This window comes from Triticum dicoccoides, chromosome 5A, assembly GCF_002162155.2.
Source record: "Triticum dicoccoides isolate Atlit2015 ecotype Zavitan chromosome 5A, WEW_v2.0, whole genome shotgun sequence".
In the NCBI taxonomy this organism is placed as follows: Eukaryota; Viridiplantae; Streptophyta; class Magnoliopsida; order Poales; family Poaceae; genus Triticum; species Triticum dicoccoides.
Genome location: NC_041388.1, coordinates 8,909,428 through 8,921,663, shown reverse-complemented (window position 1 = coordinate 8,921,663; position 12,236 = coordinate 8,909,428). Strand labels below are relative to the sequence as shown.

The 12,236-nt window shown below is 43.2% G+C and overlaps 1 pseudogene; it reads right to left on the bottom strand.

The window, feature by feature from the left end:
- Window positions 1–1,876: 1,876 nt before the first annotated feature.
- The window catches only part of LOC119299028, a 19,900-nt pseudogene continuing 9,540 nt past the window's right edge, over window positions 1,877–12,236 (bottom strand).

The window sequence follows — 12,236 nt, the reverse complement described above, 5'->3', positions numbered from 1 at the left end:
GACAAAGGCTATTCCAGTTGGTCATACATTTCTTCTGCCTAAAGTAGACAATCTAAGTAGGAATATTAGGGACAGTTGCTTGGTTCTGCTAGGACATTTTTTTCATAGTTGTTATTTAGTAATGCGGTTGCTTGGATTTGATAGTATGGTTGCTTGGTTTTGTAGGATAGTTGCTCTGTTATGCTAGAATAATTTTTGCATTGTGGTTTGGTAATACATTTGCTTGGTTTTGCTATAAACAGTTTTACATTTGTGTTTTCGTATTACAATTGCTTGGATTTGCTAGGATAATTTCTTGGATTTTTTGCTAGGAATACTGGCTTTGGATCTTGCTAGAACAATTGCGTGGATTTCTGCTATGAGGCAATTGCTTAGAGCTTGCTAGAACAATTGCTATATGCATATGTGTATAGTTGCATACACACATAAGATGAGTTGGACTTGCATAGATTTTCTTGATTTTCTCATTTTACACAAAACCAAATAATAGGAAACACACATGAGTTACTTGTTGAATGCACTGGAGTTGCACAAAAACACCAAAAAATTGCTAAAAAAATTGTGTGATACTTAAGTGCATAACGATCTTAAATTTGTTGTCCTTGTTTTGTCTCCAATAGCCCCATCAATGGTGAACTTTGACTTTTCCATATGTACCACTAAAGGTGCTTCATGTTTTGTGTGGTTTTCTCATTTTTTACACAAACAAACCTAATAGGTGGTCCTACTGGAAAAAAAATGAAGTTGCTTTCATATAGCACTAAAGTTGCCTCCATCGTACCCAAAGTTGCCTTGAAAAAATGTTCGACGAAACCTATCTATATGAGATCTAGTTTTGAAGAACTCGTCGCGAGAGGTTACGGTTTTTTTAACTTTTTGGATCCCCAAATAAATGCACACGAGGTCATGATTTCTTTTTTAATGAATCGTGTCGTGCGCGTCAGCTACTCTTTCCATATTTGCATGAGCACTAGTTCCCACCAACGAGCGCTCGGGCGCCCACTAGCCATGTCCTTTTAGGGGTACACGCATACTTAGTTACAAACACACATTTGGTGATATTCCTTTTCAAATGACACCTACAATAACCTCTTTAATTAGTTAATGAAAGAATAAAGACATGCCCTATAGGTGCCTGTGAACACCCGTACAAACGACCTTGTGGCGGGTCTGCCGCCCTAAACCACCTAAGATTAAGAGCATCCTCTTAATTAGCACTGAAACTCCTTGTCTCAATGCCGCCTAAATATCTAGGCATTTGTAAGACCTTGAAATATAGAACATGGCTAAACAATCTTGTCTTCTTTATCCCTTTCCATTGTAGAAAAAAGACTTGGAAGAGCTAAATCATCACATGAACCAGCGCAAGTCCAAGTCCTAGTCCGAGTTAACTTGGTCAGGTGACACAAGAGTAGAACACCCTTCTTCATTAGTGATAGGATAATAAGCTACAAAGGGAAAAATAGCACTGTTGAAAAAAGAAAGTTGTGTAAGATTCCGAAAGTATACATGCATTTAATAGTTCAATAGTACATTTCTTACATAATGGAAGACACCTTTGTGCTAAGAATTTTAAGGCAAGACCATGCAAACAATAGCATGCATTACCTCATTCCAAAGAAATGCCAGGTGCTAACAGGAAAATCAAACATTGATGACATGGCATAAAATAGAACCCGTTGACCTAAAAATGATGAGTGTTGTGCATTCGACAACTCAAAAATCATAACGTGTATACGTTCTTTTTATATTGCGATATCCAAATCATTGGGTGGATGTAACATATATTGCACAATGGATATAGGCGAATCTACAGAAAATGGGTGCAAATAACTTGAGATTCATAAATAACATTCCACATCAAAGTTAGATGTGACTAGGTTGAAAAAAATAGAGTTATACCACCTTCAACAACTTCTCGGCGATCGGATAAATTTACAGTTAACTGTTTTGTTCTCCAGACATGGTTGGCCGTGTGAAATACTCAGACCTATGGAATCAATGCAACTATTTATTAGTGCTAGTATTTTACAAAGCATATTTGTTTGAAGAATGGAAGACAGGCGAGCAAAGCATGTTTGTATCGACTTACAGAAACATCTACTTTAGCATTAATGTCATTTCCTCTATCAAAAGTGCCCATGCATATGCTCAACAACTTGTTTTCCAACTGAAAGTAGCAGCACAAAAGCAAGAGGTTATAAGAACAAAAACCGAAGATAAGGAAAGTCTAATATATATTTTAGTTTTATTTAAAAGGTAATAAAATCGTAATGTACCTCAATTGTGGTGGAAATACGTTCTCCATCAATGCATTCAATAATATCACCAACTCGGATTCCAACTTTCTCAGCATGAGATCCTATTGACACCTAAGATTTCATTGGCAATATTTAATCAGTTGATAAGATGCATGCGAAGGGAATGAAAAAAACATAATTGAAGTTATTATCCTAAGGGAACTAAACAAAATGATTCTGCAGATTTTCCCGAGAGAGGAGACATAGCCAAGGACACCTTGGCCGGTCGCGACATTCACAGTGAGGGCTTGGCAGGCCCTCCCCTCCAACTGAGACGACACAGTATCGCACCTGCAGGGGAGGACACAAGTGTTCGTTGGTTCAGGTGGGGGCTTTTCCTTTTTGACCACCGCTAGGATTAGATAGCAGCTGAGCTCGAGATAAGGACATCAAGGCCAGCTGCGACGTCGCCGGTGAGGGCTGTCCTAACCTATAGGTGCTCCTAAATATAACTGCAAGTCAAAAAATAAGCAAAATAAACAATTGAATACCTCTTTAACAACAAGACCATCATCAATGTTTAGCTTGCGCCATATATACTCAGCATGGATGGGATCTAAAAACTTCAAGGCCTCACACTGCAATCCAAGGTGGGCCGAGGGATGCACCTACAAAATCATAACACAAAATTTAGTTCTAGACATCGAAATATGATTGCTTTGATTAAAGGTAATTTAAGTTAAGGCTGGTTGTAATGGGGAGTATCATATAGTAGTATCATGCATATGATACTAGTGTATGATACTACCTTCCTAATGCATATTATCATATATTAGGGCATCTCCAACAGCTGTAAGATAGGTGTTGGTAAATTTGCCACCTAGGACAAAGTGATGATGTGGCATGTAATAAATGTGGAGAGAGAGCAAAGTTGTATGTAGAATAACCAACAACCTTTGCACAAGCTCCAAGGTGAAATAGAGAGCAATCACATTTATTTTCTCGTCATCTATTGTATACCTTAGATACAATCCATTGAAGTAGTTGTATGATAGCTTGTTGGTTGATGACATGGACATTTTACCAACAAGACTAACATACAATCTATTGAAGATGCCCTTAGTATCATCTAGTACTATATTTATTGCCATGCATGACACAAAGTAGCATAGCATTTATTATGATACGGTATCATGATATGATACTCCATCATCTCTTTTTTTATTTAATGCTATGACACCTCATCAAAATTGCTTAGTTGGCATGCATGATACTAGCTATGATACTACCATTACGACCAGCCTAACAAAAACAAAACATTCAATGAAACTTTATTTATGCGCCATGTACTAATTAATTCACTCGGGACCGTCCCAATAATTAATAACGCCCCCCCTCCCCCCCATAATGGTAATGTCGTGAATAATCTTATAATGTTACAATGTTGTTCCCCTGCTGCTCCTATATGCACCTAGCACTTCAAAGTTCCACCCGTTGTATAGTGTCACTTACAAACTATTTTGTAAAACAATCACATAAATTTATTTAACATTACAAACATAAAGCATGACAACAATCACATTCTGAACAATCAAAACATAGATTTTATCTCTATAGATTAGGTCAGACCTATAGTCCAACTACAAACAACAAATAGCAAAAAGGACAAAGAATGCATCAGCAAGCATTGCTATAAAACCGAAGGAGAATGTGTACCCGAAATTCCTCCACAAATACATGCAGTTGTTCAAAATGGAAGAAGGAACAAAGGACCCACTTTCAGAACAGTTGATCATCCCCACAACCTTTCCATCAAAGTCAATGACCGGCTCTCCATCATCATCACACTAAAACATATGTATATAATTTTTTGTTATAATAGACAAAATGGTCTGAACGAATAACAACATATAGAAGGTCAAAATTACATATAACTCAACCTTAGGAAATTGTGCATATAGAGTAGAATCTCAGGCTTACCCTAGGTATGTACACACCCTTTCCCCTCCACATTCTCTGTCTCTCTTCAGTTTCCTCCTCCTGTACATATGCTTCATATTAATAAATACTCCCCCCCTGTTCCATAATATAGTGTGTATAATATATATTTTCAAAAGTCAAACAGTACAAAATTTGACCATGTTTATAGACAAAAATATATACATTTGAAATACCAAATGCATATCACTGGATACATCATCAGTTATATTTTCATGTTATATATGTTTGGAATTGTATATATAAATAGTTCTCTCTGTAAATTTGGACAAAGTTTGTTTAATTTGACTTCTCAAAAAAAAATCATATGCACTATATTATAAAACGGAGGGAGTAGTAAAAAAAGAGAAGGAGAGTAGGGTCCACGATAAATTATATTTTATACATACCTCATATTTTTTCATCGGGATAAAAGTACATGTTGTGGTGGTGTCCCTCTCCTAGTTGCTCCTCGTCTAGTTTAACCTTGCCATGGGTTATCCTGAGATTTAAATTTTCTTCTTTTCCGAGCCGCAAAACCTTTCTGACCAGTGTTGACTGTGTCCGCAAAAGAGGTTAGTTGAACACGTCCATCCACTGCAACCTTCAAGAAAGCTACGTCGTAATGCTCCTGATGATAGAGCAGGCGGCCTTCTGTAGTGGTGTCGTCGAGCAAGTGAACAGTAACCTAAAACAAAGCACACCATAAAGTAAGGCGGGCACCGACAAATTAAGCAAAGTGTTAGTTTTGCGGTTGCATGATCGGTGCTACTCACTTGAGCACCGGGATGATACAGGTGCCGGTCTTTGAGCATCCGGTAGTCTTTGGGCAGCGGCTCCTTGGCACGGATGAGATGCGCGGATGTCAAAACAATGCCGGTTCCGCTCCCCTCGTCCCAATCGATCCAGAGACCGGCAGACCAAGCGAGCGGCTGGCGGCCTGCAAGTTCTTGTGTGAGCATGCATACATGTAGGAGCATTATGGTCCGCTGGGCGTGCACGTACCGACTGTTAGACTGTATTTATACGTAGCCTCTGTATAGATCTTGTATATTGTACCATACACCTTGTATACTTCTTATATATATATATGAGATAGCTACACCCTGTTATGGGTGTCGTGCAGTTTCCCAAAACCCTATGTTTAACATGGTATCAACCCTAACCGGTCCTATGTCTTCTGCTGCCGCCGCCGCGACCGCATCGACCTCCGCCGCCGCCGCCGTCGCGCCGGTCACTGCCATGGCGCCTGCGTCGCCGTTCCTATCGTCACGCCCTCTGGCCTCGGTCTACTCTGGCCAGGCCTTGATGGCGGGGGCCGCGTCCGATCAACAGCCGCCATCGTCCCTGATCGCACCTCCGCCGGCTTGGGGCGCTGCGTACCCTGACCCAGCGGCTCCCTGGATGGGATCGGCACCCTACGGGGCACCTCCTCCGCCGAACGTAGGGCCCTACGGGGCTCCTCCTGTGGTTGCCGCGCCCAACGTCCCCGCCCCGTACGGATCGCCTTATCTGGCCACCGTGGCTATGTCGCATGGCGCCATCCCTACGACGTTCTACACCACCCCAACTTCACAGCACTACGGCGCCACGAACACCGGGTCGGGACGGGCACCGGCTGTGCCCTACGGTGCCCCGCCACCGCCGCTGCCCTATGGCGGATACTATTCGCCTCCGATGGCCACGTCCTACCCTGGAGCTCCTGCGCCGGCTGCACCGTCCTCGACGCTGGGTCCTGGTGCATCTGCTGGATCGTCCCACATGGGCTACTACACGTCGCCTCCCATTGCTGATCATGCCGCGGCCGTTGCACCGTTCTACTTCACGCATCTCATCCCGGTGAAGCTTACGACAGATAATTATCTGTCATGGCGTGCACAGGTGCTGCCGCTTCTCCGCAGTCGCTACCTGGAGGGCTACGTCGATGGTTCCCTGTCGTGTCCTCCACCGCATCATCCGGCATATCATGCATGGGTTGCTCAGGATCAGGCCATCCTCTCTGCGATCCAGTCGTCGCTCACCGAGGGTGTGTCCTCCTTGGTCCTCTTCGCTGCCACGTCTCAGGAGGCGTGGTCTGCTCTTCACACGAGCTTCGCATCTCAGCAGCATGCACGCGCTCACACTATTCGTACGGAGCTGGGGGAGACCAAGCTCCTTGACCTCAGCTTCACCACCTTCGTCATGAACGGACTGGATGACGACTATGATAACCTTGCTGAAAATATCAATGGTCGTGACACTCCGCTTGAACCTCGTGAGCTCTACGCCCGCCTCCTCACCACGGAACAGCGCATCAAGTCCCGCCGGTCCAACCCGAGTTTTATTGCTGCTAATGCTGCCACGCGTGGTAAAGGGAAACCCTTCAAAACACCTACCAGCGGCAAGTCAGTGCCATCGACTCCACAGACTCAGCGGCCGCCCGCCGCCGCCGCCCTGCCTACGACCGGGGGTGGTCGTCCGTGTGCCTGCTGCCCCTCATGTGGCGTTCAGCTTCCCTGTCAGTTGTGCAATCTTTCAGGTCACCTCGCTTCCCGCTATCATCGCCGCTTCAAGCAGGACTTCCTCGGCATCGACAACAATGGCAAAGGCAACGAGAAGCAGGCTGCCTTAGCCACTCATGAGCCTGCTCGCCAAGCAGGCCACACTCCATCCTATCCCATCGACCCAACTTGGTACATGGACACGGGCGCTATGAATCACCTGATAGGCGAGATGGGCAAACTCTCCATGCAAGAACCATACCGTGGACATGATCAGATTCACACCACCAATGGAGCAGGTATGCACATATCACATGTTGGTCAGGCCTCCCTCTTAACTCGCACAAAAAATATCTTCATCTACGTAATGTTCTTAGAGTTCCTTCTGCTACTCGTAGCTTATTGTTTGTTCCTCAACTTACTCGTGACAACAATGTTTTCACTGAGTTTCATCCTTTTTATTTTTTATCAAGGATCGGGCCACGAGGGACGTTCTGCTTAGAGGTCGCGTGGGTGATGGACTTTATGCACTTGATCTTCCATCTGCTCCTCGAGCGTTCAGCGGTGTCCGTGTTTCGCCCACTCATTGGCATGCACGGCTTGGTCATCCTGCTACTCCCATAGTTCGTAGTATTCTGCATAGTCATAGTCTTCCCATTGTGTCCAATAAAGATGCTGCCACAGTCTGTGATGCCTGTCAGCAAGGCAAGAGTCATCAGCTTTCGTTTTCGGATTCGAGTCGTGTCGTTAAAACTCCACTTGAGCTTATTTTTTCTGATGTATGGGGGCATGCCCAAACTTCTGTGAGTGGTCATAATTATTATGTCAGTTCTATTGATGCTTAAAATCGATTCATTTGGCTTTACCTTATCAAGCGTAAATCTGATGTGTTTGATGTGTTTCTACAATTTCAAGCTCACGTTGAGCGTCTTCTCAAGCATAAGATTATTCATGTCCAAACCGATTGGGGGGGGGGTGAGTATCACAACCTCAATTCCTTTTTTAATAAGCTTGGAATTTCACATTGTGTGTCTTGTCCTCATACACATCAGCAGAATGGCACGGCTGAACGTAAGCATCGTCACATTGTTGAAACTGGCCCCACTTTACTTGCCCATGCATCGGTACCTTTTAGGTTTTGGAGTGATGCGTTTTCCACTGCCTGTTTTCTCATAAATAGGCTTCCTACACGACTCCTTGGAATGAAAACACCGCTTGAACTGTTGCTTAATGAGTCTCCGGATTATACCTTTCTCAAAGTTTTTGGTTGTGCTTGCTGGCCTCATCTTCGTCCATATAATAAGCGCAAGCTTGAGTTTCGGTCAAAACTTTATGTTTTTCTTGGGTATAGCTCCCTTCATAAAGGGTACAAGTGTCTCCACATTCCGTCTAATCGTGTCTACATCTCGCGTGATGTTGTGTTTGATGAGAATGTATTCCCGTTCTCGTCTTTCCCAATGACTCCCGCACCTCCGGTCTCATCCTCTTCTTCCACTTCTCCTCTGCCTGCTCAATTTGTTGATATTGCATACTCTCCTGCGTTGTTGCCTAATCATGCTGCAGGCACGGGTCGTGGAGCTCGTCTTGAATTATTGGATGAACAGGAGGAGTTGGTTGCACCTGACGTGATGCCTGGTGCAATGCATGCGCCATGCATGCCTCCCGCTGCACCACCCGCAGTGGTTGCCGCACGACCGGGGTCCACAGCCCCGGCCTCGCCCGCACCAGCTTTTCCCGGGCTGGCTTCGCCTGGGCCGGCATCGGAAGGTGTCGCCCTCGCCTCCCCTGGGCTGGCCTCGCCTGCCTCCTCGCCCGTTCCGTCGTCTGGCCCTGCCTCGTCACTGCCATGGGCTGGCCTCGCCTGCCTCCTCGCCCGTTCCGTCGTCTGGCCCTGCCTCGTCACTGCCAGGCGCTGTTGCACTGTCACCTGATGCCATGGCTTGCGGCATGTGTTGCTCATCTAAAGGAAGATCCTACGGCTGAACCGCGTCATTTTCAGGCTGTGAGAGGAAGGAGAAGTTCTGGTGCGTCTCTCTGAGAGGAGCGACCCGCGGCGAGGCGGGCGGCGGAGGAGGAGCGCGCGTGGATATCCCTCTTGTTCTCATGCTCGTACAAGTGGGGAAAGAACCTCCCTTATAAGGAGGTCCAACTCCTACTAAACTAGCAATGTGGGACTAAACTTTAGTAGTATCCCTTGCCTTGCACAAATGGGCTAAGTGGGCCTCTAGGATTTATTAGAAATTTCTGAAATAGTTATTGGACTGCCTAAAATAGACTAAATTCCAGCAGTCTCCGCCTCCATTATGCACTAGTCGGCCGCCGCAAGACGGTTCTCGATTCGATTACGTCAACAGGCAACAGGTAGGTGTATATCAGGGAATTATTCTCCTAGTACTTAATAAGAAGAGTAATAATGGGGGATTCATTATTTCGGATCTGGGCCGAGAATTTTGTGCTTGCGATGAACACAGCTAAGCTAAGCAGTTTTTTTTTTTTGGCATCACTATGCATCATTTTGCTTCCTATCGGACCGTTGGATCAAGTAGTCAGGCGAAGGCCCGGGTGAGATTTGCTGATTTGTTTAACTGCTTTTAGATGTCCTTTTGTTATTAGGGATTAGGGAGACTGGTATAGGATCTCACATTCAGTGACATCAACCACAAAATTTAATATTTAGATATTTCAAAAAATTCTAAAATTATTTGCCAATATACATGCGGGACATGTCTACAACTCCGGAAAAATCAGGTCAAAACTCGATAGAGATTCAAAAAAGACAAATTAGAATCCGACAACCTTTGGTGAATCAACAATCCTACACCTACACTTACGTGCACATCTACATAAGCTTACTTCAAATTTCAAATCTACGTCTCTCCCCCACCCCCCTAAATTTCACAGGGTGGGGCCCGGACTATTTTTCCTTCCAATCAAATCACCCCAAGCCGGTTTTCATGTAGCTTTACATAAAATAATTACGTAGGTGTGGCAAAGCCTTTGGTGAATAGTACATTTAGACATTATTCACATTCAATTTTCTCTTTCTTGTTTCTATTAGTGTTGGACGAATTGGAAGCTGAATCTTTTTGAGATTATACATCAACCATTGATGTGTGTGTATTTTTTTAAATGTTTGAACATGCTTTGTATTTCTTTTTTAAATTGATCTCATTGATCGCACCTAATATGAGATCCTATACAAGTCTCCCCCGGTTCAAACTGCCCGGCCATTATTCACGCACATAAACCTACGGCCACTTTCCTTCTAATTCCGTGCTTCGGTTATTCACAAATCTAATCCTCATCTGCCCTGGGCAAGAAGAGATATGTGACATCATCATGACGTGCACGAGTAATGTAGACGAAATCCTTCTGCCTCCGATGTTCAAGATGCCACAATAGGATCACCCGACGCATGACGCCCATGTTGAACCACTCAAGGTTGCCAATCCCGTCAAGTCTTTTTTATCTTCCTTCCACCTTGTTGTTCATCGCCATCACAGTATTAGCATGGTAGGATCACCCGACTTCTTCTTTGTTTTTTCGACAAAGAGTGTTTTTATTAACATAAAGTGTTTTTTTATAAAAGAACACATTTATTAATTTAAAATGTAGCATCAAGCGGATACAAAACATGATGAGTAACCCTAGGCCTATGCATAATAACCAACATACATAGCAAAACACCAACAATCCGAGAAAAGATAAATAAAAAACGGTCATGTTGATAACAGTAGAGTCATATAGGACCGACGCGATGCCTATGTCAAAGGAGGTGGTGCATCGACAAGGAGATTATGTTGTCGCCCATGCCAGAGTAGTATTACCGTCCATCAGCGTGGTACTACCGCAACTGGTCTGAGGAACAGGGGAAGAACAATGTTAGAGTGGTGCCAGGGCAGAAGTACCGCAAGAAGCAGTACTATCGTTTAACATCTACCCACAACCGTTTATGCAGAATGGGCAACAGTAGAGTGAAAATAGGCAGAAGTGGTTGCAGTAGGAAGAAGCGGAAGTTTAGTCCAAATACATGCCCTCTTTGTGTTTGTGTGGTGATCTTGGTCCACGCCCTCTCCGTTTTGTGGAACTGCTTTGCTCGTTTAACTTGAAAGACACATGTTCTCAGAACAATGTGAAAATAGCACATTTCTTGATACTCTTAAAATGGCACCTAAAATATCCCCGTGGGCATCCATACAACAACAATAATATTACATGTGGCGGGTCTTCCTTAAAGTTATTAAAAATGCCCCCCTCTTAGCGTCGAAACTCTTGGTCTTAGCTCCCCTAAATGTATAGGCATATGTAAGACCTTGAAATATAGGACTTGGCTAAACAATCTTGTCTTATTATTCTAGATGTTGTCCCTCCATTGTACAAAAAGAATACTTTGAAGACATGAACCCTCATATGTAGTAGTGCAAGCACAACAAAGCGACTTGTTCGAATCCGATTCTAATTAAACTTGGACATGTTATACAGGGGGAGAAACCCCTTCTCCATTAGTGATGAGATAAAAAGCTGCAAACGGGAAAATAGCATTGTTAACAAGAAAGTTGTGCGTCCATGTAGAGATTGCCAAAAGTAGGCTTGCAAGTATAGTTCAATTTACATTCTTACACAATGTAAGGCACCTCTAGGCTAGTGCTAAGAATCACAAGGCATAAACATACCAACAAGTGCATGCATTTTCTTGTCCCAAAACAATGTCATTTGCAAACAAAAGTCAAATATGGATGCTTATTTGGCATAACAATGAATGAAGTACATTAAAAAAAACTCCAAAATCATGATTTATATACTACTTTTAAATTGCGACATTTAAAACATCTGAAGGGTTGAGATATGATTGCACAGTATATAAAAGAAAATATACGAAAAAATGGGTGCACATAACTTGAGATTCATAGCTGACAATCCAAAGAAAATATAGATGGCACTAGGTTGTAAAAGGAGAGATGTATACCTCGTTCAACGACTTCTCGGTGATCCGATATATTTACATTTAAATGTTTTTCCCTCCAAAGACGGTTGTTCGTGTGAAATACTCGGACCTATAGAGTTCATGCGACTATTTGTCAATGCTAATATTTTGCAAAGCATTATTTTATATGAAGAAATGGGCGACACAGGTTGATCAGAACACAATTTCAAACTTACAGAAATTTCCACTTTGGTAGTAATGTCATTTCCCCCATGAAAACTGCCCATTGATATACTCAACAATTTTTTCTCCAACTGAAAGAGCAGCAAAAAAGTAAGAAATTACAAGGACAAAAACAAAAGTACTCCCTCTGGTCCGGAGTAATAGGAAGTCCACTAATTATTTTTGTTTTTGTTTAAAACCTAATAAAAGCGCAGTGCGCACCTCAATTGTGGTTGAAATGCTTTCTCCATCAATGCTTCCAATAATATCACCTACTTGGATACCAACTTTCTCAGCATGAGATCCCATTTGACACCTAAGGTTTAACTGAAAATAATTAATTATTCGATAACATGCATGAGAAGATCACGGTAAAACATAATCGCAGTACTA